The sequence below is a fragment of the Schistocerca piceifrons genome, chromosome 1 (assembly GCF_021461385.2).
Source record: "Schistocerca piceifrons isolate TAMUIC-IGC-003096 chromosome 1, iqSchPice1.1, whole genome shotgun sequence".
Taxonomy (NCBI): domain Eukaryota; kingdom Metazoa; phylum Arthropoda; class Insecta; order Orthoptera; family Acrididae; genus Schistocerca; species Schistocerca piceifrons.
Genome location: NC_060138.1, coordinates 234,464,192 through 234,489,770, shown reverse-complemented (window position 1 = coordinate 234,489,770; position 25,579 = coordinate 234,464,192). Strand labels below are relative to the sequence as shown.

Sequence of the window (25,579 nt, the reverse complement as noted above, 5' to 3'; positions counted from 1 at the left end):
AGGAGCAACCTGTCGACATTGTACAGAATATGAAACAGTTGTTTAGATACTCTTGTCACTCCGTTTGAAAAATCTATCTCTTAATCTTGTCCTCCTTGAGGATACTTCAATTGGTTGAAGCTGACAGATTGTCAGGAACACTCACATCACGTTCGCGTTTTTCAATTATTTTACTTTTGATTTCTCAGGTCATTTACTCTCTCTTATGGTCATCTTCCTGTGGTTTTAGTTTCGGGTACATTTTTGTGAAGGTTATTAACATTTGCACACACAGAAAAAAACACTATGTGAACACAAGTTTAGAAGAATGCTTGATCACAACCTGCGCCAATATGGTAGCAGATAGAGCGCTAAATCCAGTCTGCAGTACGTACTAAGGACATTGTTCATATGCCGCTGCCGACAGTGAAAAGTGTTCATATTGTTGAACGTTTCCCCCCGTCGTGCGTGAACGGCAGCTGACGTCACACTTAATCGTCGTCACTCGTTATTCGAAACATCGCTAGTTAAGCGAGTCTTCTTTCTCAGGTGTTTTCCTCGTTGTACGAATTGCGCGTTATGGGAGGTGCTCATTAAGGGAGGTTCCACTGTATTTTCGAAATTAATTAGCTGACTATGAATTCCTTGACATTATCTGTATTAGAAGCAGACCTACTACCCCGTATGTTACTACTGATTAGTAGAATAAATGAGAAATTTCTTGGTTGTGGAATTGTGAGAAATGTCCTGCTTATAGTTAAAACAGACGAAAATATGGTGATGACAGCAGAGAGCAGTCTAACGCTGGTAAGTTCATTCTGGATGTGGATAACAATAATAGGGGAGTTCTACACTGGCAGTGTAGGCACAGGCCTATGGACGGCACCTTAAGGGGGGGGGGGCGGAATTTTTTGCTCTGTGCTCATTTTAACATTTTATATTTCAAAATAACTGCACTTACAAACGACGAAGTTTTTAATTTGTTAAATAGCTCGCTAGTTTAAATAAGCATTAAGAACGAAATTCGACAGTACAAGCATAGAAATATATCTAGTTTACATGGTGACTGAATGGAAATTTGACATTGGGTTTCTATCTGGTATCATCTTCATGATTGTTCAAAATATTCTGAAGAAAGCTGTGAGGACGGCCACCTACACTACAATGTTTGAAACGTTATTATTCCAAGAATGTTGTCGGCTTCTACTTAACCCTGCCGTCTTTTCTCCGTGAAAATACCGGGACCCCTGAAGAGCTGTGATAAACTAATCAGTAGTTTCTTAAATACTGTAACATGTGTGGGTCTCAGTATGTAAAACCCGACTCTACTTAAATTTCGTGTAGAAATTACGGGGAACCCTCCATTACGATAATTAATGTGAAAGCTCTGTGGTCTTCAATATCTGAGCTTTGATTTCATGACACCCGTCCAACAAAACATGTTCATACTGGGAATGTCTTACATTTTTAAACACGTGTTTATACGAAAAGACCATAAGCAGAATATCTAATAATGTATGAAATACACTTTACAACAGTTTAAAAATTTTATTTATTTACTTAGTTAATTTTTTTGGCGAAAAAAGAAGAAGAAACCGAGTTTAGTTTGGCTCATTTAGCCTGCACGCTACCTGTGCAGTCGAGTAGTACGTGGCATTGCAAATTTTATATTATACTTCGTAACTACGCTTTTCTTCTTCGAGGAAAGGGTATTTTTATTTTACGTTGGAACAAAAGGTGCATTTGTGTGAAGACATAACAGCAGTGTTCACACAAATGACAACACACCACATGAGCTGTCAACAAGACTACTTAAACTTTGTAGTCTGTGATCTCTGCCCACAGAAACCGCTAAAACGTTATAAGAATAAATGCGACAAGAGTCGAGCCAGCTCACCAGACTGCAAGAAATTGCAAAAATTATTTGCTTTTTAAATTAGAAAGACAGTGTCAAGAGCATTCAGAACATATTTGCGTCCGAGCTAAAATTCCGGCGATGCGGGAAACAGAAGCCCAAAAAGGGACTGTTCCATTTCCTTTACGAGACGAATTCCACCAGGCAGGTATGCTTCTACTGGTCACTGACAACAGAGAAACAGGCGACAATTAAATTAAATTATTCTGCATTGTCGTTCTTTCATAGCGCAGTTACATCGAGTAATCTAAGTTGATCAGTTCATCACTCCGTGTTTAAAGGAAAAATCTCCGTGCTCGTGTGCCATGTTTAAAGTAGAAAGCTTTGTGTTCATGTGTGTTGTAGTACGATTGTAACTGGATACAGACTTTCTTTCTTTCCTTTCGAATTTTTTTCTTTTGTTTTGACTGTTGGTTGACAATTTTGTAACTGCCGTAACATGAATAACAGTGAAAAAGAGCAAACGTGCAAAATTAAGTGGGGCAGCATTTCGGAAGTTATCGAAGGAAAGGCGAGAACGAGAAGCCAATGTTCTAAAAACGCTTGAAAGCGTAGATAAATTGTTCGCAAAAATGTTTCTTGTTCGACTTAAGAGTCCAAGTAGTACGGATGATATTTCTGGCACTGCAGCTGTTGCAAAAGAAGTAAATTCAGACGAAACAAAACTTAAAAATGAAGAAAAGCAAATCGTTCCTGATTTCGAGTTTCACGAAAAACTAAGTGTCGAGTAAGATATTACAAAAAGAAATAAATTCGCTAGTGATGATCCTGCAGAATGTTGTGTCAATGAATCAACAATCGACATTCTCTTACAACGTGGCATTAATGAAAATTGTAACTGTGATTTTTCTAAAAAATGGTTCAAATGGCTCAAATGGCTCTGAGCACTATGCAACTTAACTTCTGAGGTCATCAGTCGCCTAGAACTTAGAACTAATTAAACCTAACTAACCTAAGGACATCACACACATCCATGCCCGAGGCAGGATTCGAACCTGCGACTGTTGATTTTTCTAATTTATGAAGATCTATAGGTGATAAAGCCATATATTTGAACAAAAATGTATTTTAGTGTAAACATTTAAATGGCGAAACAACTTTGCGTGATTTTCTAGTATACTCATGTATGTTGTGACAGAAAAAATGTACTGGCGCAGTATGTTGAAAATGGCGTTTGCAGTAGTCAAGAAGCTAACAAGTCGTTGACTTCCCCTAAGTGGACACGTTGAAAGATTCCAATCATTACATAATAGTCAATTTATGATGTCTCTTACACCTATAGCCGAGTCTGATCCTTTTCTCGCAGACCACATCGAACGATATGGAAATCCAGGGCAGGAACATACAAGTTATCTTTCTTGAACAATCTGTGATGAAATAATAGAGCTTCTTTCTGAACGAATAAAAAGAATTATCGTAAGTGAAGTAAAACAGGCCAAATATTTCTCTATAACAGTAGATTCTACTGTGAAAATTTCACGTATTGATCAGTTATCTTTCATATTACGACATTTGAACGACAATGGTGAACCTGTTAAACGTTTCCTTTTGTTTTTACCAAATCCGGGACACAAGTCCGAAAACTGAGCTGAGGCCATACTAAAAGTCCTGTCTACAAATTCCATTGATATTACTGACTGTAGAGGCCAGTAATATGACAACGCAACCAATATGTCAGGAACCTACACTGATCTGCAAGCACGCATTAAAGAACAAAATCCGAAAGCGCATTATTTGCCTTGTGTAGCATATTCTTTGAATTTAGTCGGCACTAGTGCTGCAAGCTGTTGTCGGAAACATGCTCATTTTTCAATGTAGTTCAAAACGTTTATAATTTTTTCTCTGCTTCTACACAGTGCTAGGATAAGTTTCTGTCTTTCATGTAACCAGGAAGCAAAACGGTAAGATGTTTATCAAAAACACGTTGGTCAGCAAGATAGGAAGCATGTGTAATTCTATATGAAAACTGGGAGGGCGTTATCAATGCCTCCGCACATATTGCCGATAATACGTTTGAAAAACCAATTGTGCGAAATGAGGCTTTAGCTTTATTGAATCAACTCAGCAGACTAGAAACAGTATTCATGATGACAGTTTGGAAGGACAAACTCCAGAGATTTAATAGTGTAAATTTGAAGTTGCAAAGTGTAAACATTGATACTAAAGAAGTGCATAAATTATATGAATCACTTGTAGAATTTATTGCATCCATTCGTGGCATGTTCGACTATTATGAAAATAAATCCATGGAGATTGTGACTGAAATAGGCTATGAATGCACCTATAAAAGATCACGAAAACACAAACTTCACGATGACGAAGAAGCGGACTCTGAAGAAGTCTTTCTGACGGGGAGGCAAAAATTTAGAGTCGGAACATTTCTCTCAGTAATCGACAACTTGTACGCCGAATCAGTGAGGAGGAAGGAAAGCTATAGAACACTGTTGGACTCCTTCACAGTTCTCAGTAACCTTAAGAGCAGGTCACCTGATGATACTGCTGAACGTGTAGCAAAACGCCAACCGTCATATGACAAATTTAAACACTTCCTTCGCCAGTGAATGTTTACATTTCGCGGAACTTTTGAAATCTTTTGAGATCAGTGATATACCAGTCGAAATGAGTAAATTTTTACGAAAAGGGAGGTTACAGTCCGTGTTCCCGAACGTTGACATTGGTCTTAGAATATTCTATGTCTGTCACTTACAAATTGTTCAGCAGAACGCTCGTTTTCGGCTCTTAAAAGACTGAAAACGTACCTACGTTCTACGTTGTCTGAGGAGAGATTGAACGCCTTGTCCATTCTTCACATCGAAGCCGACCTCCTAACTGATGACGGTCTGAACTATGAAGATATGATCAACGAGTTTTCTGCCTTCAAAGCAAGACACGAATTTTGCTGACTGGTAGCTTGTTTATTTATTCATATTATTTTTTAAAAAATTTAATATTGTAATGTGATTTTTATTCTAACTTTGAGCACATCTTTGGATTTACGAACTCCGCATTACCTGCTTATTTTACTATTGCCAATGGCAGAACGCAGAACTAAACCTCGTTTACGTGCAGACCGTTACGTGTTAATACCGTTAGAAAGAGCTATGGTGAGAGCAGTAGCTGCAGTACAAAACTCTTCAGCCCTTACGTGAATTAAAGGTACCGTGTGCACTGATTATGCAGCATCTAGCCACACAGACCCTAATGCTTTACACGCTAACAATTAGATTATAAAACAAATTTGATTTTTCCACACTAGTCTGTAAAATTATTTAACAGCAAATGCAGTTCTGTGTGTGTTCGTCTGTATTTTGTTATTAGTTCGTGCACCGGAATCCGAAATCTATGTTTCATTTTCATTTCTTAAGCTTTCCTATAGTTTCACGTATTAATACCGAACGTGTTTTTTTAATCTATGCACATTCAAGTTATTAGATCGTACAACGACAGCTTAATCTTAATTTTGAACGCATTTCTGTAAAAGTACGTAATTATTTCTAATGTATGGCACGTTCGCTTCAATTTCTAGATCTTAACACAACTTTTTTATTTTCATTGTCAACGGCTTCATGTAAAAGAACATATTAAAAGTGAATGCATAACAAAAATCTGTTGTCTCCTACACGCTCTGCTGAATTTTTAGGCCTTAAAAGAAAATTTATTTTCCTTGTTATCGTTTCTGTTGTCTTTAAACAGAAGGACATGTTAACACAATGCCATTTTAAGTTTGTTTTATTCGCTGCCGTACACCAAGCACAGTTCAGGAACGACATTGCATTTTTGTACTTTCAACATTGCAGCACAGTCAGCAATCGTGATAATCTAATATATAAGGAACTATCAGCCTCGACTGCTGTAATGAAACCAACCTTTACCTAGGTTTCAGCCCAAATAATTGAGTCTTCTTCAGAAGATATACACGAATCTATAATTTGTCTAAGAGAGTATGGTCTAGAAATAAAACTAAAACAGCCTGAATAGGCGTAGTCACATTTTAAAAATGCGGTACATGAGTACTAAGTCAACACCAACGCCAGAGCTTAAGTTAGGAATATTCTGAGAAACCCGCTGAATGATACTGAACGAGGTTTATATGAAATACTGGATGGGAAAGAAAGGGAAAGGATGGATGGGAAACTCGTGACTTCTAGCCGCACAGGGCGTTGCGGTAATGCAATAGCGAAAAGTTGAAAATTTGTGGCGAACGAGGACTTAATCCCATGAGCAGTTCCCTTAACCACTTTCTTTCCCTTAATTTTGTTCATCATTGTTTTCATCGTATGGTCTGAGCGGACGTCACATGATACCCCTGGAAGTTCAGAGATTAAACTTCATTTTTTTTTAAATTATGGAGGGCAACCACGCTGAGCTACCGTGCCGGCTGACTGCTTCGGCCATCAGGACTCGGTCCCTGACCTACTCAAATTTCCAACTTATCGCACGCTGCAATACAGCAAACATCGTCCATTAACCCAGTACTTGTAAATTTTTTGATTCCCATTGGAGTTTGGATGACATTAGTGCATCCACACTGAAGCAAACCTGAAGGAGCCATCGTGCTTTTATATACACTATGTGATCAAAAGTATCCGGACACCTGTCTGAAAATGAAAAGTTCGTGGCGCCCTCCATCGGTAATGCTGTAATTCAACATCGTTTTGGCCCATCCTTAGCACTGATGACAGCTTCCACTCACGCGGGCAAACGTTCAATCAGGTGCTGGAATGTTTCTTGGGGAATGGCACTTCACGGAGTGCTGCACTGAGGAGAGGTATTGATGTCGCTCGGTGAGGCCCGGCACGAAGGTGTTCTAAAGGATACAGGTCAGGACCGTGCAGACCAGTCCATTGCAGGCATATTATTGTCGCGTAACCACTCCGCCACAGGCTGTGCATTACGAACAGGTACTTGATCGTGTTGAAAGATACAACCGCCATACCGAATTGCTCTTCACCAGTGGGAAGCAAGAAGCTGCTTAAAACATCGATGTACGCCTGTGCTGTGATAGTGTCACGAATAGCAACAAGGGGTGCAAGCACCCTCCACGAAAAACACGACCTCACCATAAAACAACCGCCTCCGAATTTTACTGTTGGCACTACACACGCTGGCAGAAGACGTTCATTGGGCATTCGCCATACCCACACCCTGCCATCGGATAGCCACATTCTGTACCGTAATTCGTCACTCCACACAACGTTTTGCCACGGTTCAATCGTCCAATGTTTACGCTCCTTACGCCAAGCGAGGCGTCATTTGGCATTTACCGGCGTGATGTGTGGCTTATGAGGAGCCGCTCGACCATGAAATCCAAGTTCTCTCACCTCGCGCCTAACTGTCATAACACTTGTAGTGGATCCTGATGCAGTTTGGAATCCTTGTGTGACGGTCTCGATAGATGTCTGCCTATTACACATTACGACCCTCTTCAACTGTCGGAGGTCTCTGTCACTCAACAGACGAGGTCGGCCTGTACTCTTTTGTGCTGTGCGTGCCCCTTCAAGTTTCCGCTTCACTATCACATTGAAAACAGTGGACCTAGGGATGTTTAGAAGTGTGGAAATATCCCGTACAGACATATGACACAATTAACACCCAATCACTTGACCGTGTTTGAAGTACCGTGAGTTCCGCGGAGCACCCAATTCTGCTCTCGCACGTATGTTTTTGGGGGTGTCCGAATACTTTTGATCAAATTGTATATTACTGAAGGAAGTACTATAGTGTCTAAGATAGTGGACTAAGTGACTAAATTTCTGGTTAATCGATGTCGGCATTGTCGTCATCAGAAATGTCCTGCCGTTTTGGGTTTTTCGCCCTAGATGGATTAAGGGGAATCAAAGGTGCTTTCCTTGTACAGTACGAACTTGAGAGTCCATCTTTAATCGCTACGTCAGCGACGGGACGGTAATCTTATTTCTTTTCTTTTTGCTAGCATACATCATGACTTTTGTTCTGATATCAGTGGTACGAGACAGTTGATGAGAATGAAGGCAAGAAGAAGATATTAGCCAAGATAGGAGTGGAGACAATTAAATGAAGAAAAGACCTCTGGGCCTAATGAGATCTGATGATACTGTGACATTAGCTTCGCTGAATGACGGTAAAACGTGCACTGCCCGACAGTAAAAGTGGTGCACTCTGAAGGGGAGAGGAAAAAGGAACTACACTGCCCAAGAGGCCAAGTGATGTTATGTGAAATTTAGAAAGAACTAAGCAGTGTGAACCTACTTTTCAGTATGGCGTTGCATCCCTGTGGCCTGCATTCCTGTACTGATCCAGTTACAAAAATCTTTGACAACCTTACTGACTTCCCCTGAGGCAAGCTGGCCCACAACTCTCGCAACTGCTCCTCGATATCCCGGATACTTGCACAGATCGAATTGTCCGGGCTGGTCCCACACATGTTCTATCACGGACAGTGTGAGGATCTTGTTGGCCGCTGGAGTACTTCAACATCACGTAGGTCGTAGACAGTTCATACAGAGATCTTACATTTGTGGATGAGTACTCTCCTATAGAAAAAATGTAGCACGATAATGTGCCACGAGAGGTAACACATGAGGGCGTAGAATGTCCGTGACATTTTGCTGAGCCATCAAGAGTTCCCTCAGTCACTTCCATACACTATGGCTCCCCATACCATGAGGTCAGGAGTAACACCGGTGTGCCTCTCCAAAACATTGGATGAAAAAGACCTCTCTCCAGGTCGTCGCCATAGTTAACCGACGATGTCCGTCCGGATTACTGCAGGAGTGCGATACGTCACTACGCTTCTTGGTCATTCCAACAAACCAAACCCATCCATCTGTGCTGTGGTATTAGCGGCAGCGTATGCATTAGACGCTGGTGCCATAGCTCAGCTGCTGCTCGTCTCCGACCAGTAGAACGAAATGACACAAAATGTTGGTGGGGGTCCGCCACTTGTCCTCGGACGGCAGACGCAGATGTGAAGAGGTCACCATGTGTTTAGTGCACAGTACAGCGATTCTCGCTTGTGGTGGTCAGACGTGGTCAGCTGGAATCTTGGTATCGGGTTTGCCTGCCCTCATGTTCCCATCCAGTCCGTCGAGTGACTGCCGCATCAGAATGCCCTACCAAAGTGGTTGCTGAACCATTCGTCCACCCGGTCAAATGGAAACCCACAATGAGGCCCTCTTCAAACTCTGTCCTTTGCAGTCATCATTCAAGTTATGACGTTCACGACCATTTATGCAAGCTACAACTGCAAACATGAAGAACACTAATATTCTCTAGCAGGCGTTCTACCTGCCATAGATAATTGCAGCTCTTATCTTTTACATACCCGCCGATAGTGTATACATTTACGAACCTTCATTGACTATGTCTACTGAGTGCTTCACTTTTTCGACAGGCAGTGTATTTTAAATGTGCTGCGCAAGACGTAAATGCGGGGTGAGCGGTATTACGTGTGCATCTAATCTATGTTAGTTTTTTGCTAGATATGAGAATCAATTCGCGATGCAGTTTACGTGTAGATTCAAAAATAAATATGAGAGAGACGACTCCGTCATGACAAAACGAATTAGCATACCTCTGCTGGATACCGCTTTCATTTTACAGTTGCTCATCGGTGCTTAATACCGACGGGCCTGATGACAAAGCTGCTCCGATTCGTGTATCTGTCGCAACTAAAATGAATAGAATATTTTGTTTCAAAATAAGCTCTGAACCCACAATCTGATTCGTAGCAGCAAGAGAGATACTGCATAAAAGTCCAGCGGTTATGTAACAGAGTTAACAGGCGGACGCACAATCAGAGGAAAATGAAGTTCAGCGTTATATAATTTTCCGTTACTTCGTTTATCTGGATATTCCTGGTAGCGCACAGCCTGTCGTCGATGAGTAGTAAAAATACGTCCGTTTTTGTAATATTTGACCTCTTTGTTCCCAATTACTGATTATCTGCGGAAATAGCTGAATAGCAACGAGAATTTATAACGTACCTGATGTAAATGTAGTCTTGATACGAAGAAAAACCGATAGACAAATTCAAGTTCTTCATTGCAGGTTAGCAATAACCTGTGGAAGATTATGAAGCAGCACAGGAATTGCCATAACATGGGCGATAAAAAAGACGCTATAGTGTTGTTTCTACAGCGTATATTGCTGGCAGTCAAATGTTAACGAGACCGGGGGAAACAGAGTAAACTGTTTACTATTTCAAAAGTAATAGTCATAACTTAATCCATTTAACCCACTGTGAGGAAAGACGGTCGATGCTCTCGCGTAAAAGTGTTTGCGGTCGCTTACGGTATCATGATTAAACCCAGGGGCGCAACTCTTCGTCCGAAGCAAACCGATAGCGGTGTATACCTTTCGTCAGGGTTCCAAAAGTATGGAAACGCACAGGAAGAGATTGGGACTATAGTGTGGCTCTATAAATGCTTCTAGCGAAAATCCTGCAGCGTAGTTGGTAAAACCTCGGCAAATGTGGGCCCGCCCATATTTTTCAGCCCTGAAGAAATACCTTAGGGGCCATTGATTTACTTCGGACGGAGAGGTGCGTGCTTGGGTACAACCCTGTCTCCGTAGGGCGTTGCAAACATTTTTCCATAAAGGCTTTGCCAATCTTGTCTCACAGTGGAATAAATACAAGGAGCTTTCAGTAAGTAATGTAACAGGTTTTTCTCGGCAAATTTCGGTTGAAAATATGTGTAATTTATTGAGAGACTTCGTGCAATATTCCCGGTTAAGCCCCTGTAGTGTATGAAGTTCCGATAGATGACGCCATTATACGGTAGCATGGTCAGTGACGTCTCAAAAGGAGGTGCGTTCCAAGTAGAGAAATGTCATTGACTTTCTTTGGGCGGGAAACCAGAGCGTCATAGACGCTTGTACGATATCTACAGAGACCCAGTAGTGAGCAAACGCGCTGTCAGTCATTGGGCGAGGCGTCTCACATCTCCCGTGTACCGCTGACAGCCGGCCGCACAAAATCGTTACTACTACGATGTTGGAAAGTGCGGACACTCTCACTCCAGAGATAGATCAGAGATTGATCACAATCAAAAACCAGGCTGCACAACTGAACATCTCAGCAGTGCCGACAATCGTCCATCAGTTGGAGTATTCAAAGCTGTGTCTCCGGTGGGGACCTAACAAAAACCGTAAAGGGCAACGAAGGATTTGCTTGAGCGTTACGAGGATAATCGCGGCAATTTTTTGTCGAACATAGTCACAAGCGATGAAACATGACTTCATCACTTCGAACGGGAAACAAAACGGCAATCCATGGAGTGGCTCCACACCATCTCTCCTCCGAAGAAAAAGTTCAAAGCTGTGCTCTCAGCCTGTAAATTCATGGTGACAGTCTTCTGGGGCTCGGATTATGGATTGCTTAATGGTGGGCTGGGGGGAGGGCGGGGACTGAAGGGAACAAACGGCGAGGTCATCAGTCCCGCGATTCCCGATTCCTAAGTCGGTCACAGAAGAAAGAGGATCCGCTAAAAGTGGACAGATCAAGTCAGGGGAGTCAAGTTATAAAATAATGAACATTAAACACACAAACTAAAGCCATAAAATGTGAGACCAAATCCAAAAACTGGAAAAAAGGGGCGGTCATGGGGTGACAGACCGAGAAGACTGTACAAGAAGTCCCAACCCTAACTAACTTGGCCCTACTCCAAGACTAAAGTAAAACCTTATATTTGGAAATAAAAACGACTTCCACGGAGGAAACTGAGGACCCCTTCAACCATATTTGGGTCGTCCGCTACTAATAAATTTAAGCAATTGGGAAGACCTTACTTAACACAAAGGGCCGAAAGAAGGGGACCATCCACCAATATGTAAGATATCGACAGTCTGGCTTCACAACCACATTGTGGGCGTGGGTCGTTACGTAGGAGGTTAATGGGTGAGCCGGGTATGACCAATGCGTAAACGGCATTAAATGGGGCACTCCTTCCGAGAGGAGTGGAAGGAAGAGCGCCAAACTGCAGTAGACTCCTTGATTGTGCGGAGTTTATTACTGTGAGGAGTAGTGCACCAGATGTCATTCCAGTTTTTGGGCAAAAAGAGATTTGACGTAGATCCGCACATCCACAGCTGGAATCATAAAAGGAAGTGGGCGGAGGGAGAGGAAGTATTTGCTTCTCTAGCCAGACGGTCAGCCAGTTCATTCCATGAGATGCCCACATGACTTCGGACGCAGAGGAAGACGACTGAGCAGGCGGCACGCTCAAGGGCACAGAAGGTCATGGGCAGGCTGCTCATGGAATCTGAACAAATTGAAACGCTGTGGAGGGAGGTGTGAGACACAAAAAGGAGGGATCTGTGAATGGCTAGAAGCTGTACTGTAAACTCACTACAAGATCCTTGCAATAAATGGTGTGCGAAGCCAGGGGCTGACGTGAAAGCATATCCCACCTTGTCGATTGTCATCAGTGCAACACATGGTGGCACCCTGGAACTCGGCAAGGATAGCACATACAAGACGTCAGAAAACCACAGGAGCGACAGAAATTTCAGGACATTGGAATAGATCGGTCCTAATCCGTGGTCGAGGCACCATCTAAGGGGGGGGTTATGAGAGGAAAGATACAGGATGCAGCAGTCCATTGAGTGCAGATGGAGATCCCTATGGAGGGAATGAGACGCATGCCAACCCGCAATCCTACTCATGGGCTGGTGTTAGGTGGGAGACATCCCTCGTTGGCAAAGGGCACAGGGTACACAGGATGGTCAGGGAACTCGCTAATGGCGATTGCGTAAGGAACAAGAAGTTGGCTGCAATGTATCTGTAGAGGGGAGTCCCCGCTTCTGTGAGGAGACTATCAATGGGACTAGAGCGAAAGGCACCAACAGCCAGACGCACTCCACAATGATGAACAGAGTCAAGCAGTTTAAAAGTGGAAGGAGCTGCTGAACCATAAACCTGACCACCATAATGTAGCCTGGACAAGACCAGAGCACGGTGAAGATGAAGAGCGGAATGGTCAGCACCCCGAGAAGTGTAGGCCAGCAGATGGAGAGCATTAAGCTTCTGCATACATGTAGTCTTAAGGTGAAGAATGTGGGGCAGTCATGTCAGCTGGTTATCAAACGTAAAGCTCAAGAAACGGGACTGTGCTACAACATCGAGGAGATGGTCGCCTAAATAAAGTTCTGGATCATGGTGTACTGTAGGTCGACGACAAAAATGCATAAACCGTGTTTTGGAAGGAGAAAACTGGAAGTCATGGGAAGTGGCCCATACAGAGGCCCTTCCGATGGCACCACCTTGGAGCCGACACTCAGGACATGCTACCGAGTGGAAGTTGCACCAGATGCAAAAATCGTCGATGTACAACCTAACAGAGGTAAGAAGCCCGTTGATGGCAATGAGGGAGAGTGTGACACGTATCACAGAACCCTGTGGGACACCATTCTCCAGAATCCAAGAGGAGCTGAGTGAAGTGCCACCTCGAACCCAGAAAAGCCAGTGACGAAAACATGCAGATAAAAATCTGAAAGCCACCACAGAAACCCCAGTCATCGAAGGTAACAAATGTGATGGCGGCAAGCCATGTCACACGCCTTATATACGTCAAAGAAGGCCGCAACAGGGTGCCAGCAGTGACTAAAGGCCTGTCGGATGGCTGATTCCACTCTTAGTAAATGGTCAGTTAGAAATCATCTTGCCCCGAAGTCACACTGATACAGTGACAAAAGACCCCGAGATTCGAGTACCCAACATAATCTGAAGCTTACCAACCTCTTGAGTAGTTTATAAAGTACATTGATCAGGCTAACTAAGCAGGAGCTGACGAGAGACTTGGGTTCCTCCTGGGCTTAAGGATAGGGATAACTATATTGTCTCGCCATTGTGACAGAAAAGCACCCACTAGCCAAATGCAGTTGAAGACCCTGAGGAGAGGTTGCCTCTGGGGAACTTCCAATTGCTGGATCATCTGGTTGATGGAATCTGGGGCTGGGGCGGTTTCTGGGGAAGAGGTAAGAGCGTGGAACAATTCCCATTCGGTGAAGGGTGCATTATAGGGCTCAGTGTGGTGCGAGATGAAACTGATGTGGGTCCGTTCAACTCTGCGTCTCTGCCAGAGAAAGGTAGTAGGATAGGAAGAGGACGCTGATGCCACCATAAAGTGTGCCGTGAGGTGTTCCACTAGGACCAATGGATCTGTGCACCTCGGAGGTTAAGACCCTGAACAGTCACTGTCGCTGGTGGCCCACAAGGCTACAGAACTTGGACCAAACCTGTGATGAAGAGGCATATGTCGACAGGGAGGGAACATAGCGCTCCCAGCATTCTCCTTTTTACTCCGCTTAGTAAGGAAACGAGCCTTAGCGCAGAGATGCTTAAAAAACGAGGAGGTTGGTCTGTGAAGGGTGTCAGTTACATTGCTTCTGGACAGCAATGGCGACATCCTTGGTCACCACAGTACTGGTCGACGACGAGGGGACCTGTGGGTAGGGAGACAGCAGTGTCAGCAGCATGAAGAATAGTGGCTGAGACGCCTTGTACGACTACATGAATGGAATTCGAGAGGGAGCTGTCAAAGTGCATGGTAGATGTATACAAAGACCAATTGGCCCTGCAGAATGCCCAACGTAGGGGCCTGTCTGCGTGGCGCCAGCAGGGAAACGATAGAACCACAGGAAAGTGGTTACTGTCACAAAGGTCATGGGATGACGAATGTAGGGAAGCCACAAGAGCAGGGGAGGAGATCGTGAGATCGATAGCAGAGAAGGTGCCATGAGTGGCACCGAAGTGGGTAGGGGAAACATCATTGAGGAGAGACAAATCAAGGCCCGTGGTAAGTTGGTCAATTAAGGGATTCCTATCTGTTGAAGTGACACTCCCCCACAGTGGGTGGTGGGCATTAATGTCCCGAAGGACGAGCAACGGGAGTAGGAGTTGCTAGATTAAGGTAGACAGTTCAGTGTAAGGAAGTGGCTTACCCAGAGGGAGGTAGACACTGAAAATAGTGATTGCCAGAGTCGTTTGCCTCGAAACACTATTGCTTCCAAGTTGGTACGTAAGGTGATCCAGTAACTAATGACATAGGAGCGAACTAAAGTGCAGACCACAACAGATACTACCCTGGGGCTGGCATGGTTCTGACAGAACGGCTGATAACCACGAAATGCGTTTCTTAAAGAACAAGACAGAACTCAGAATAGGAGACAAGGTGTTGCATTACCGGTAGGTCACTATAGTATCTGTTGCAATTACACTGGATAATCGTGTGGTGAGAGCCCAAGTTAGACGTAAAGAAGCCTAGATGATGTTGTGTTGTCAGCTGACAAGCAGTAACGGCAGAATAGGTGTCTGGAGAGCCCAGTGGATTAGCCACTGGCTGTCGCAATCCATGAGAGACATTTCGGCCCTCCTAAAGCCGCCGAAGTCGACTGTTGGTGATGTGATTCTCAAGTAGAAACACGAAGGAACAAGCACAGCTGTACCAAGATTAGAAACGCCTCGTATACTGACGGACAGGGACAATCAAGCATTGCTGAGGGTGGTTGTAAGAAATAGCAGGAAATCAGCGGAAGGAACCATCAGACAGGTCCAAAGTGCTACCAGCTGTCCGACTAACACAATGACTGGGCAGGAAATTAAAAGAATGGGCTACAACGGTCGAGCAGTTCGTCATAAGCGACACATTTATGAAATCAATGATAAGCGACGCCTGAGGTGGTACAATGGATGGCTGGAAACGAATGATTTTGGGTGCCGAATCACGCTATACCCAGAGGCATTCCGATGACGTATTTGGGTTTAGCAAATGCATGGACAATGTTGCGTGCCATAATGTACGATGCAAGCAGTGAAGTACAGAGCAGGTGGTGTTTCGCTATGGGGATGTTCTTCGTGGTTAGGGTGTGGTCATGTTACTGCGATTAAGAAAACGATAAATGCGGATAATATGAAGACTTTTAACATCATCGTGCAATGTGTGCACTACAAGAACAATTCGGAGAGTGACTGACTGTATCAGCATGATAAATGGTTCAAATGGCTCTAAGCACTATGAGACGTAATGTCTGAGGTCATGAGTCCCCTAGACTTAGAACTACTTAAACCTAACTAACCTAAGGATATCACACACATCCATGCCCGAGGCAGGATTCGAACCTGCGACCATAGGAGCAGAGCGGTTCCGGACTGGAGCGCCTGGAACCGCTCGGCCACAGCGGCCGGCCAGCATGACAATGCGACCTCTTTTAATTGACCATCTATGAGGCAATGCTTTGTGGACAACAATATCCTTGAAATGGACTGACATGCTCGGAGTCCCAACTTGAATCCGATTCAACAATGGAACACCTTTGCGGTGAATTAGAACTTCGACTTCACTCCAGACCCCAGAGTCCAGTATCATTACCTTCTGTGGTTTTAGCTCTTGAGGAATAACGTGTTACCATTCCTCCGCAAACATTCAAGCGCCTCACTGACAGTATCTGCAGCAGATTTAAGCCGTCATAAAGGCGAAGGGTGAACGTACTCCAAAATAATATCCAGTAATAGGTGTCCGGATAATTTTAATCAGATCGTGTACTTACGAACGATGAACCACATTCGCGATGTCAGAAGCGCACTGCTGTCGAGTTTTGGCACTGTTTGTGGCTGCTAGCAAGTAGCTAAAGATGTGTGTTTTTGAACATTAGACACCTTTCTGGAGCGAATGACTTTACTTCTTTATGAGACTATTCTTATTTCTGATTCGTTGAACCGAGCAGTTGGTTTGAAATATTGTTTATGACAAATTTCAGTAAGGAATAAATATACTTCCGGACATAATTCGTGTTACACGCTACCGGATTTTATGACTTAACTTAACAAATGGTCCCGAATGAAATTATAGGATGAATTTAAGTGAAGTATGGTAGCTTTTTATTTCTGTATCGTTTTTCTTTGGCCACATCCGCACTTTGAAAAAAGATTTGTATTGACGATTCGATTGGTATACGTCAAAGCAAGGCTACGGGTCCTCTGAAGCGACTCGAGGCGACGCATCTGGTTCACAGAGCATTGTTCAAGCAGTCGGAGGAGGTATCGTCGTACGGCGGATATTCACAGATCGATTTTGTCCATACGGGTGCCCAATGTCCGATCGTGTGCTTCCGTTCCTTGCTTTACGGCATCCTGCAGGCGACTATTTCTTCAAAATTGTGTCTCTTAGGTTTAATTAACACTACGTTCATAAGAGTGCTTATGTCCGAATTTCCGCCACCACCACCACCACCACCACCACCACCCTGAAGGTCTATTGCGTTTCTTTGGCGGCTGAGTTGTCTCCGCTTGCATCTGACCAGCCTTTGCGACCTGTGGGTGGAGGCCGGTCGTACATCAGGATAGCTATCCTGCTTTTTATGTTTCGTATCGAATCCAAATCATGGCATGATGCTAATTGTCTCAGGGTGCAAGTGGGTCCACTTGCAAGCCGGCAGGTCTCTCCAACTAAATCACTTCGGAGAGTGTGTATTGCATTAGCGGTTGACTAACAGTTACCCACGTGTTATTCCAAAAAAGGAAAATGGACTTCGAGTTCCTAAAGCTACCACCAACTACCTGCAGTGTAGAAAGTACACTACTGGCCATTTAAATTGCTACACCACGAAGATCACGTGCTACAGACGCGAAATTTAACCGACAGGAAGAAGACGCTGTGATTTGCAAAATGGTTCAAATGGCTCTGAGCACTATGGGACTTAACTGCTGTGGTCATCAGTCCCCTAGAACTTAGAACTACTTAAACCTAAATAACATAAGGACATCTGCTGTGGTCATCAGTCCCCTAGAACTTAGAACTACTTAAACCTAACTAACCTAAGGACATCACACACATCCATGCCCGAGGCAGGATTCGAACCTGCGACCGTAGCGGTCGCGCGGTTCCAGACTGTAGCGCCTAGAACCGCTCGGTCACTGAGGCCGGCTGTAATATGCAAATGATTAGCTTTGAAGAGCATTCACACAAGGTTGGCGCCGGTGACGACACCTACAACGTGCTGACATGAGGAAAGTTTCCAACCGATTTCTCATACACAAACACCAGTTGACCGGCGTTGGCTGGTGACACGTTGTTGTGATGCCTCGTGTAAGGAGCAGAAATGCGTAGCATCACGTTTCCGACTTTGATAAAGGTCGGATTGTAGCCTATCGCGGTTGCGGTTTCTCGTATCGTGACATTGCTGCTCGCGTTGGTCGAGATCGAATGACTGTTAGCAGAATATGGAATCGGTGGTTTCAGGAGGGAAATACGGAACGCCGTGCCGGATCCCAACGGCCTCGTATCACTAGCAGTCGAGATGACAGGCATCTTATCCACATGGCTGTAACGGATCGTGCAGCTACGTCTCGATCCCTGAGTCAACAGATGGGGATGTTTGCAAGACAAAAACCATCTGCACGAACAGTTCGACGACGTTTGCAGCAGCATGGACTATCAGCTCGGAGACCATGGCTGCGGTTACCCTTGACCCTGCATCACAGACAGGAGCGCCTGCGATGGTGTACTCAACGCCGAACGTGGGTGCACGAATGGCAAAGCGTGATTTTTTCGTATGAATCCAGGTTCTGTTTACAGCATCATGATGGTCGCATCCATGCATGGCGACATCGCGGTGAACGCACATTGGAAGCGTGTAGCGTTCTCGCTTCCCACGTCCGGGTTCCCGGGTTCGATTCCCGGCGGGGTCAGGGATTTTCTCTGCCTCGTGATGGCTGGGTGTTGTGTGCTGTCCTTAGGTTAGTTAGGTTTAAGTAGTTCTAAGTTCTAGGGGACTGATGACCATAGCTGTTAAGTCCCATAGTGCTCAGAGCCATTTTTGAAGCGTGTATTCGTCGTCGCCATACTGGCGTATCACCCGGCGTGATGGTATGGGGTGCCATTGGTTACACGTCTCTGTCACCTCGTGTTCGCACTGACGGCACTTTGAACAGTGGACGTTACATTTCAGATGTGTTACGACCCGTGGCTCTACCCTTCATTCGATCCCTGCGAAACCCTACATTTCAGCAGGATAATGCACGACCGCATGTTGCAGGTCCTGTACGGGCCTTTCTGGATACAGAAAATGTTCGACTGCTGCCCTGGCCAGCACAATCTCCAGATCTCTCACCAATTGGAAACGTCTGGTCAATGGTGGCCGAGCAACTGGCTCGTCACAATACGCCAGTCACTACTCCTGATGAACTGCGGTATCGCGTTGAAGCTGCATGGGCAGCTCTGTGTGACTCAATGCCCAGGCGTATCAATGCCGTTATTACGGCCAGAGGGGGTTGTTCTGGGTACTGATTTCTCAGGATCTATGCTCCCAAATTGTGTGAAAATGTAATCACATGTCAGTTCCAGTATAATATATTTGTCCAATGAATACCCGTCTTTCATCTGCATTTCTTCTTGGTGTAGCAATTTTAATGGCCAGTAGTGTACATGTTTTCAAATATCAAACTAACAATCTGAACTCTGAGCTCAGATGGTGTACCTATTATCAGTTCTGTTAAAAAGCATGAAATTTCGTAACACTTTCGCCCGTGAGTGTAATTAACTTGAGACTTCAGTTAAGCACTACAGCGTCAAGTTTTGCCAGGAGGCAGTTCCGCAGTAGTTATATTACTCTCTACAGCATATTTTAGACTGAATTAGGCAACTGTATTTTATCTTGTCAGACGTAGATAACGTTTAACACTGTTACTGTAACGTAAAAAATTAAAAAAGGGAGAGAAAGCAACGAATCATAATTTTCTCTGTAATCTTTGAAATGATAAACCTTTTAAATGGTGGAATCAGTCTCGTGTTCGAGTCTTTTTTTCGAAAATGGTGCAGCTCTCTTCACAAGATATTCACGGTACTTAGGATATAGTCTCCTCCTCTAACGTCGATTCATGATGATATCCATCTGAGAATCTGAAGCAAAAAAGATACTTCAAAAAGGAAGTCCCACATGTCGTCCCAAGCTAACACCATTCATCAAAAAAAGTGGCGCTTTGTAAAAAGAGAGTACATGTTCCGTGTATTCTGCAGAAACAGTTCTGCTATGGTGCAGTTAACAGGTGCATTACAATGTGGGAATATAGAGACACGACAGCTGGAAACTTACTCCGATGCTGAAATACGTGGGAATGTACGATTTCTATGGGCTAAACATCTACATCGCACACAGACTCACTGTGAAGTTCTGGCGCTATACGGATCAAACGCTATGTCACCTCCAGCTGTAGTGGAGTGGGGTTTAGAGAGATTTGGTGGCTGTTGGAAAGCAGTCTAGCTGTGTCACTTTCAAGTGCACTGCAGCACTGAATAAGTTACTTGGCCTGCCATAATAATATATAACTTTTTGAAATCGCATTATACATAAACGAGAAATAATAGAACAGATTGGCACTGGTTTTCCTTATACTTAAATATATTTCAAATGTGCATTACACGAAAATTTAAAACAAGAAATGATGCTCTCTTGGGCCATATTTCGACCCCGCTGTCTTGGTACGGATTAAGACTGCCTCCCTGGAGAGCACTACTAAAGAGTGGTAAAATGTATCACGGTAGCGCAAAATGCAAAACGATTTAGAACCGCATCTTCTACGGCAGTAATGTACCTGTTTAAATTCTGTTATTCTCATGAGAATGTCAGCAGACTTTCTCCATCTAGCACCGTATTGGAGCTATTTCCGTTTTGTTAGCAGTATACAGCATTCTGTGCATGAAATATGCCGTGTCAGTGTTATCATCAGAAGGAATTTAGAACGTGACGGATAGAACAGCCATTCGAAAGAGGCTGGCTGGGTATGGTTGTGTCTGAATCAAAATAGAAATAGCGAAAAAAAACAAGATTCCAAGATCTCGATTTTAGCGCCCTGTCGACAAAAAATCATTAGAGACTGATCAAAAGTCCGGATCGGGCAGGGATGGGGAAGGGAAGCATTTAGTCCTTTCACATAAAACTATTATGGCGTTTTTAAGTGACTTGTGGCAATCAAGGAAAGACTAATTCAGTGTGGCCGGCCGGAAATGTGTACTGCCTTTATCTCGAACGCCAGTTCAGTGTCTTAAACATTACGTCACCTCGCTCGGTTGCGAAAGTATAAAGAAATTTCGGAGCTGTTAATTTTCGTATTGTAGTTTGGCTTCGGAGTCGCACTCAGAGCGAACCCCGCGTTTCTGAAACAATTTTCAAAGGCACAAATTTCTGATCGCACATCTGTACGTTGAGTCACACAGGAAACGCATTCACTATGATCATTTCAGTGCCTTCAGCGTTAACACAAATGAATAAATTCTAGTACATCTAGATATCCGCGTCCTAGCAGCCAACATATTTACTGACATTGCATTGTTCCCAACCGACACCCTTGCCAGCAATGGGAGATTAGTAGTCTTCGTACTCGCGAACTATTACATGGCAAGCAGGTTTTATGACATAAAAATCCAAGGAATAATGGTAGCTGGAATTTATCAAGCCACGAACTGGTAACGTAAATTGATTCTAAGCGTGTGATACGTATAGGGTTCAGCATATCCAAGAACTTATAACTCTTCCGAAAATAGAGGGTACAGTTTGTACACGTTGTACGATACTTATATGCAAGATATGATTTTTTCAGAGACAATCCTACATTTTGATCTGTACTCTACATATCGCACCATGGACACACACGTTGTCCACTTCTGCCTTTCACTGTGCGCCTGTTAGTGATTTAATACTGGCCTCAAACAGTTACAGTGTGTTTGGTTTTCGTTGTAGATAAGTGTTCAAACCATAATTTTCGTAACAGGTTTGAGATATGTATACACGTCAGAAAACATATTCCTTTACGGACTTCAGCTCACAGCATTAAAAGTGTCTTCGATGACATTTGTATTAATTCTGCTTAAAAGAGATTCTCGGAAAAGCATCGATAAAATATCCCTTTATTCTATGCAGTTACGGATTTTAAAGCGAAATCAACGCAGTATCCGATCAGGAAGTTTTCGTACGAAGACCGTACAGTCCAGAATCGGTATACCAATCATGTAAAATCGCCGTGAGCATTTAGGCAATCATTTCACCGACGCACCTGGCTGAAGATACTCCTTTGGTAAAACACCGCTTCCTGCTATGTGAAGGAGTGCGTAACTGCTGGTGCACAACCTCGTCGACAAGAATCGTCGACCAATAAAGGCCTTTTTAAGGGTCCGAAGGCGTCACAATCGCATGGGGAGAAATCAGAACTATAGGTCGGGTGCTCGAGTGTCTCCCACTTGAATGGGTGTGACTCCTGCGTTACAAGATTTGCGATATGGGGACGTGTGTTGTCATGAGGCAGCAGCACCTCTTCTCGTGCACCTTCCTACAATGGCGGTTTTGGACAGACATGCTGCCCCCTACACATTATTCATTCTGCGATTGATGTCTACCTGTGTTTGTCCTTCGGTAGCCGAGAACAGAGTAACAGCACTTTGGTCCTGATTGGAGGTCGCTATAGCTAACGTTTGCGCGGTTACCGTATGCGCTTCGGAAAGACATGAATGCCAAACTAATCTCTCGCCTACATGTCGAAGCTTATACATCAGCATCGGAATCGCGCTACATTGCACATACGCTGCTGCAGTGCCCTCAAAGGGAAATCTTTTAATCGCCCCTGATACAACCCTTTGCTTCGATTCTGTACAACCACTAAAGATACATCATCATAAATATATTAGCATGAATTCCTTCAGTTTAAAGGCGAAAGAACTCGTGTTAGTCTTCTTTCAATATAGATTTGCTACCTGTTCAGTTCAGTTCAGTTAAAGTCATTAGTTTTGCTGTTACGGAGTTATAAATTTTCACAGAACTATGGATGCTTAGAAATTTTGTTGATATTCAGTCGCAGTAAGTGTGTCTGTTAAAGGCTACGCGGTAAGTGATTCTGTTAAAGGCTACAAATCTAATTTGCCTTCTTCTGTGCTATGAACTCGCTGAAATGTGATTCAGACTTCATGTGTGTAATCCATATTTTATCAGAATGGATTCACTCAATTTTTCACTCAAGAGCGGAGTATGCACTGAAATGAAACTTCCTGTCAGATTAAAACTGTGTCCCGGACCGAGATTCGAACTCGGGACCTTTGCCTTTCGCGAGTAAGTGCTCTACCATCTGAGCTACCCAAACAAGACTCACGACGCGTCCTCACAGCTCCATTTCAGCCAGTACCTCGTCTCCTATCTTCCAAACTTCACAGAAACTCTCCTGCAGGCCTTGCAGAACTAGCACTCCCTCAGGGAGCTATATGTGTCTACAGAACTTTCTAAAAAAATTAGATTACTAGTGGTCTGTTTCCAGCAGTTTGATAGTTTTTATGCACGATATGAGTAGACATTTACGTAAATATACACTCATTTCGTGCCACAGCAGATTTTTAAACGCTTGTCTGAAATTCTTAAATTTCAGGCAAGCGTTTACAAATATGCATTGAGACAGTATGTATGTAAATATGCCCACTCATACTGTACTTAAAAACTATATAACCACTGCTGGAAGCAGACTGCTAGTAACCTAAATTCCCAAAAATTTGTAAACCTGTATGGTATGAAAAGTGGAAATTGACTATAAATAATTAAAAGTGTGAAGTCATCCACATGAGTACTTAAAGGGATACCTTAAATTTCGGTTACACGATAAATCACACCAATCTAAAGGCTGTAAATTCAACTAAATACTTAGAGATTACAATTAAGAATAACTTGTAACGATTACGTAGATAATGTCATGAGAGAATCAAATTGAAGACTGAGGTTTACTGGCAGAACACTTAGAAGATGTAAGAAATGCGCTGAAGATAACGCAACGCTTGTCCGCCCTCTTCTGCAATACTGTTGTGGGGTGTGGGATCCGCATCAGGCAGGATTGACGGAGGAAATCGAGAAAATTCAAAAAGAGCAGCTCGTTTTATATTAACGTGAAACAGGGGAGATAATGCTACGGGTAATATACGCGAACAGAGGTGGCAATCACTAAAACAAAGATGTTTTTCGTTGCGCAGGATTTTATCATTAACTTTCTGTCACCAACTTTCTCCTTAGAGGGAGAGAATATTTCGTTGACAGCCCACGTACTTAGGGAGAAGGTATCATAATAAAACAGGAGAAATAAGAGTTTGCAAAGAAAGATTGACGTTCTTTTTTCCCGCACACTATCGGAGGTTGGAACACTAGAGAAAGAGATTGAATGTCGTTCGATGAACCCTCTCTCAGGCACTTAATTGTGAATGGAAGAGTAATCATGTAGAAGCAGACGCTGACGAATTGGTCAAGCATCTGAAGACGAGCAGCCGTGGCTCGAAATGTATCATATATTGAAATATAAGTCACGATTTGTAACTGAAGGCAGTTCGTTTTCCCTTTTACGAAAGTAGCACAACCACGGCAACAACGCAGGCAGCAACTGACAGATTTAAGTAAAGGAAGCTTCCTTAGCGCCAAATACGCTATGTAATGCTAATCCTTGGTCACTTGATCACTTTGAAGAAATACAAGTCACGTTTGTTGTTCCTTAAGTAGACTGAGGCTGTACAGCCTGTATACAGGAAGTATTTTAGGGTGTTACGCAACACGGAAAGATTTACTGTTGAAATTACGAATGAGTACGCCCGAAGGCATTCTGCTAACATATTAGCCCTCTCCCACCCCCAATTATGTATCACGAATTAACCAAGACGAGAAAATCAGACAAATTTGCGTTCGTACGGGGGTTTATCTGCGGTTGTTCTTCCCCTGCACGTTGGTGAATGGTGCAGCAAAGCGGGCAAGTGGAACTGATACCAAAAACATTCTGCTCCACGCTTGATAATGTGGCTGGGGGAATTTAGATATGGATGTGGAGTTAAATGCATCAGCAAAGAACTCTCTCTCACATTTGGTCATACGGCGTACGTGTCGGCGTGGCAGCCTCGGACTCACCTGCTGGTGCTTCCGGACAAGCAGCGCGACGCCAGCGGACGAGACTGCGACTGTGCCGCTGCCACGGTCTCTGGGGTGGGCAGAGCGCCGCCACAGACGCCAGCGCGCCGTGCGGCCGCAGCCCGCACCACGCCGCCATCCGCCATCCGTCGCCGTGGAAACGGCTCGCCTCTGCCGTGCACCGCATTTCGCGTTTGGTAGACGGCATCCCTAAGCAGCGGGAGCGGCGCCACGCCTCGTTCAATTAACGTGTGAGCCGGCTCATTTAAGCGGCCGTACCTCAGGATTCTTTTTCGCTTCTGGATACCGTAAGCACCTGATATATGCATCGGGTTACTGCTCGTCATTAGAAGGCAGAAGCGACGTAAGTTGATTAAGATTTTCATAATGCAAGCCACAATCACTGCGAGCGGCAGCTGCTTAGACTACAGAAATGGAAACTAACTACTGTTAAAAATCTTTCGAGGATGTGAACAAAATTTCTCGGCTTAATGAATCGCTTTGTACGATATCATGTTACCAAGTACCTTTTCGTTACTGTCTCTTACGTCACTTGAGTCGTAGCTTGTGCAGTTAAACAGAATACAAAGAAATCAAATACTATCTCCCTCAGCACATACTGAGATACTAGTATAGTCTATAATAAAACAGTAGCCTGAAGCTGGTGCGAAATATTCATGATCTACTCCAATTTCTCAGATAAAAACATTATGAGCCCGCAGCAGATGTTGGTATAGTGTGTTTCAAAAATAATATACGTATTTCAAACTCACGTATTTATTAAACTGTAAAACA

General features: G+C 43.8%; 1 protein-coding gene across 2 annotated transcripts in view; it reads right to left on the bottom strand.

Moving 5' to 3' along the window:
- The window catches only part of LOC124796300 (ras-related protein Rab-37-like), a 335,644-nt gene extending 310,807 nt beyond the window's left edge, over positions 1–24,837 (bottom strand). For both annotated transcript variants that reach the window (XM_047260426.1, XM_047260434.1), the window contains exon 1: positions 24,785–24,837. The gene's annotated coding sequence lies outside the window, so the exon portion shown is untranslated. The remainder of the gene's footprint in view (positions 1–24,784) is intronic.
- Between the last annotated feature and the right edge of the window lie 742 nt (positions 24,838–25,579).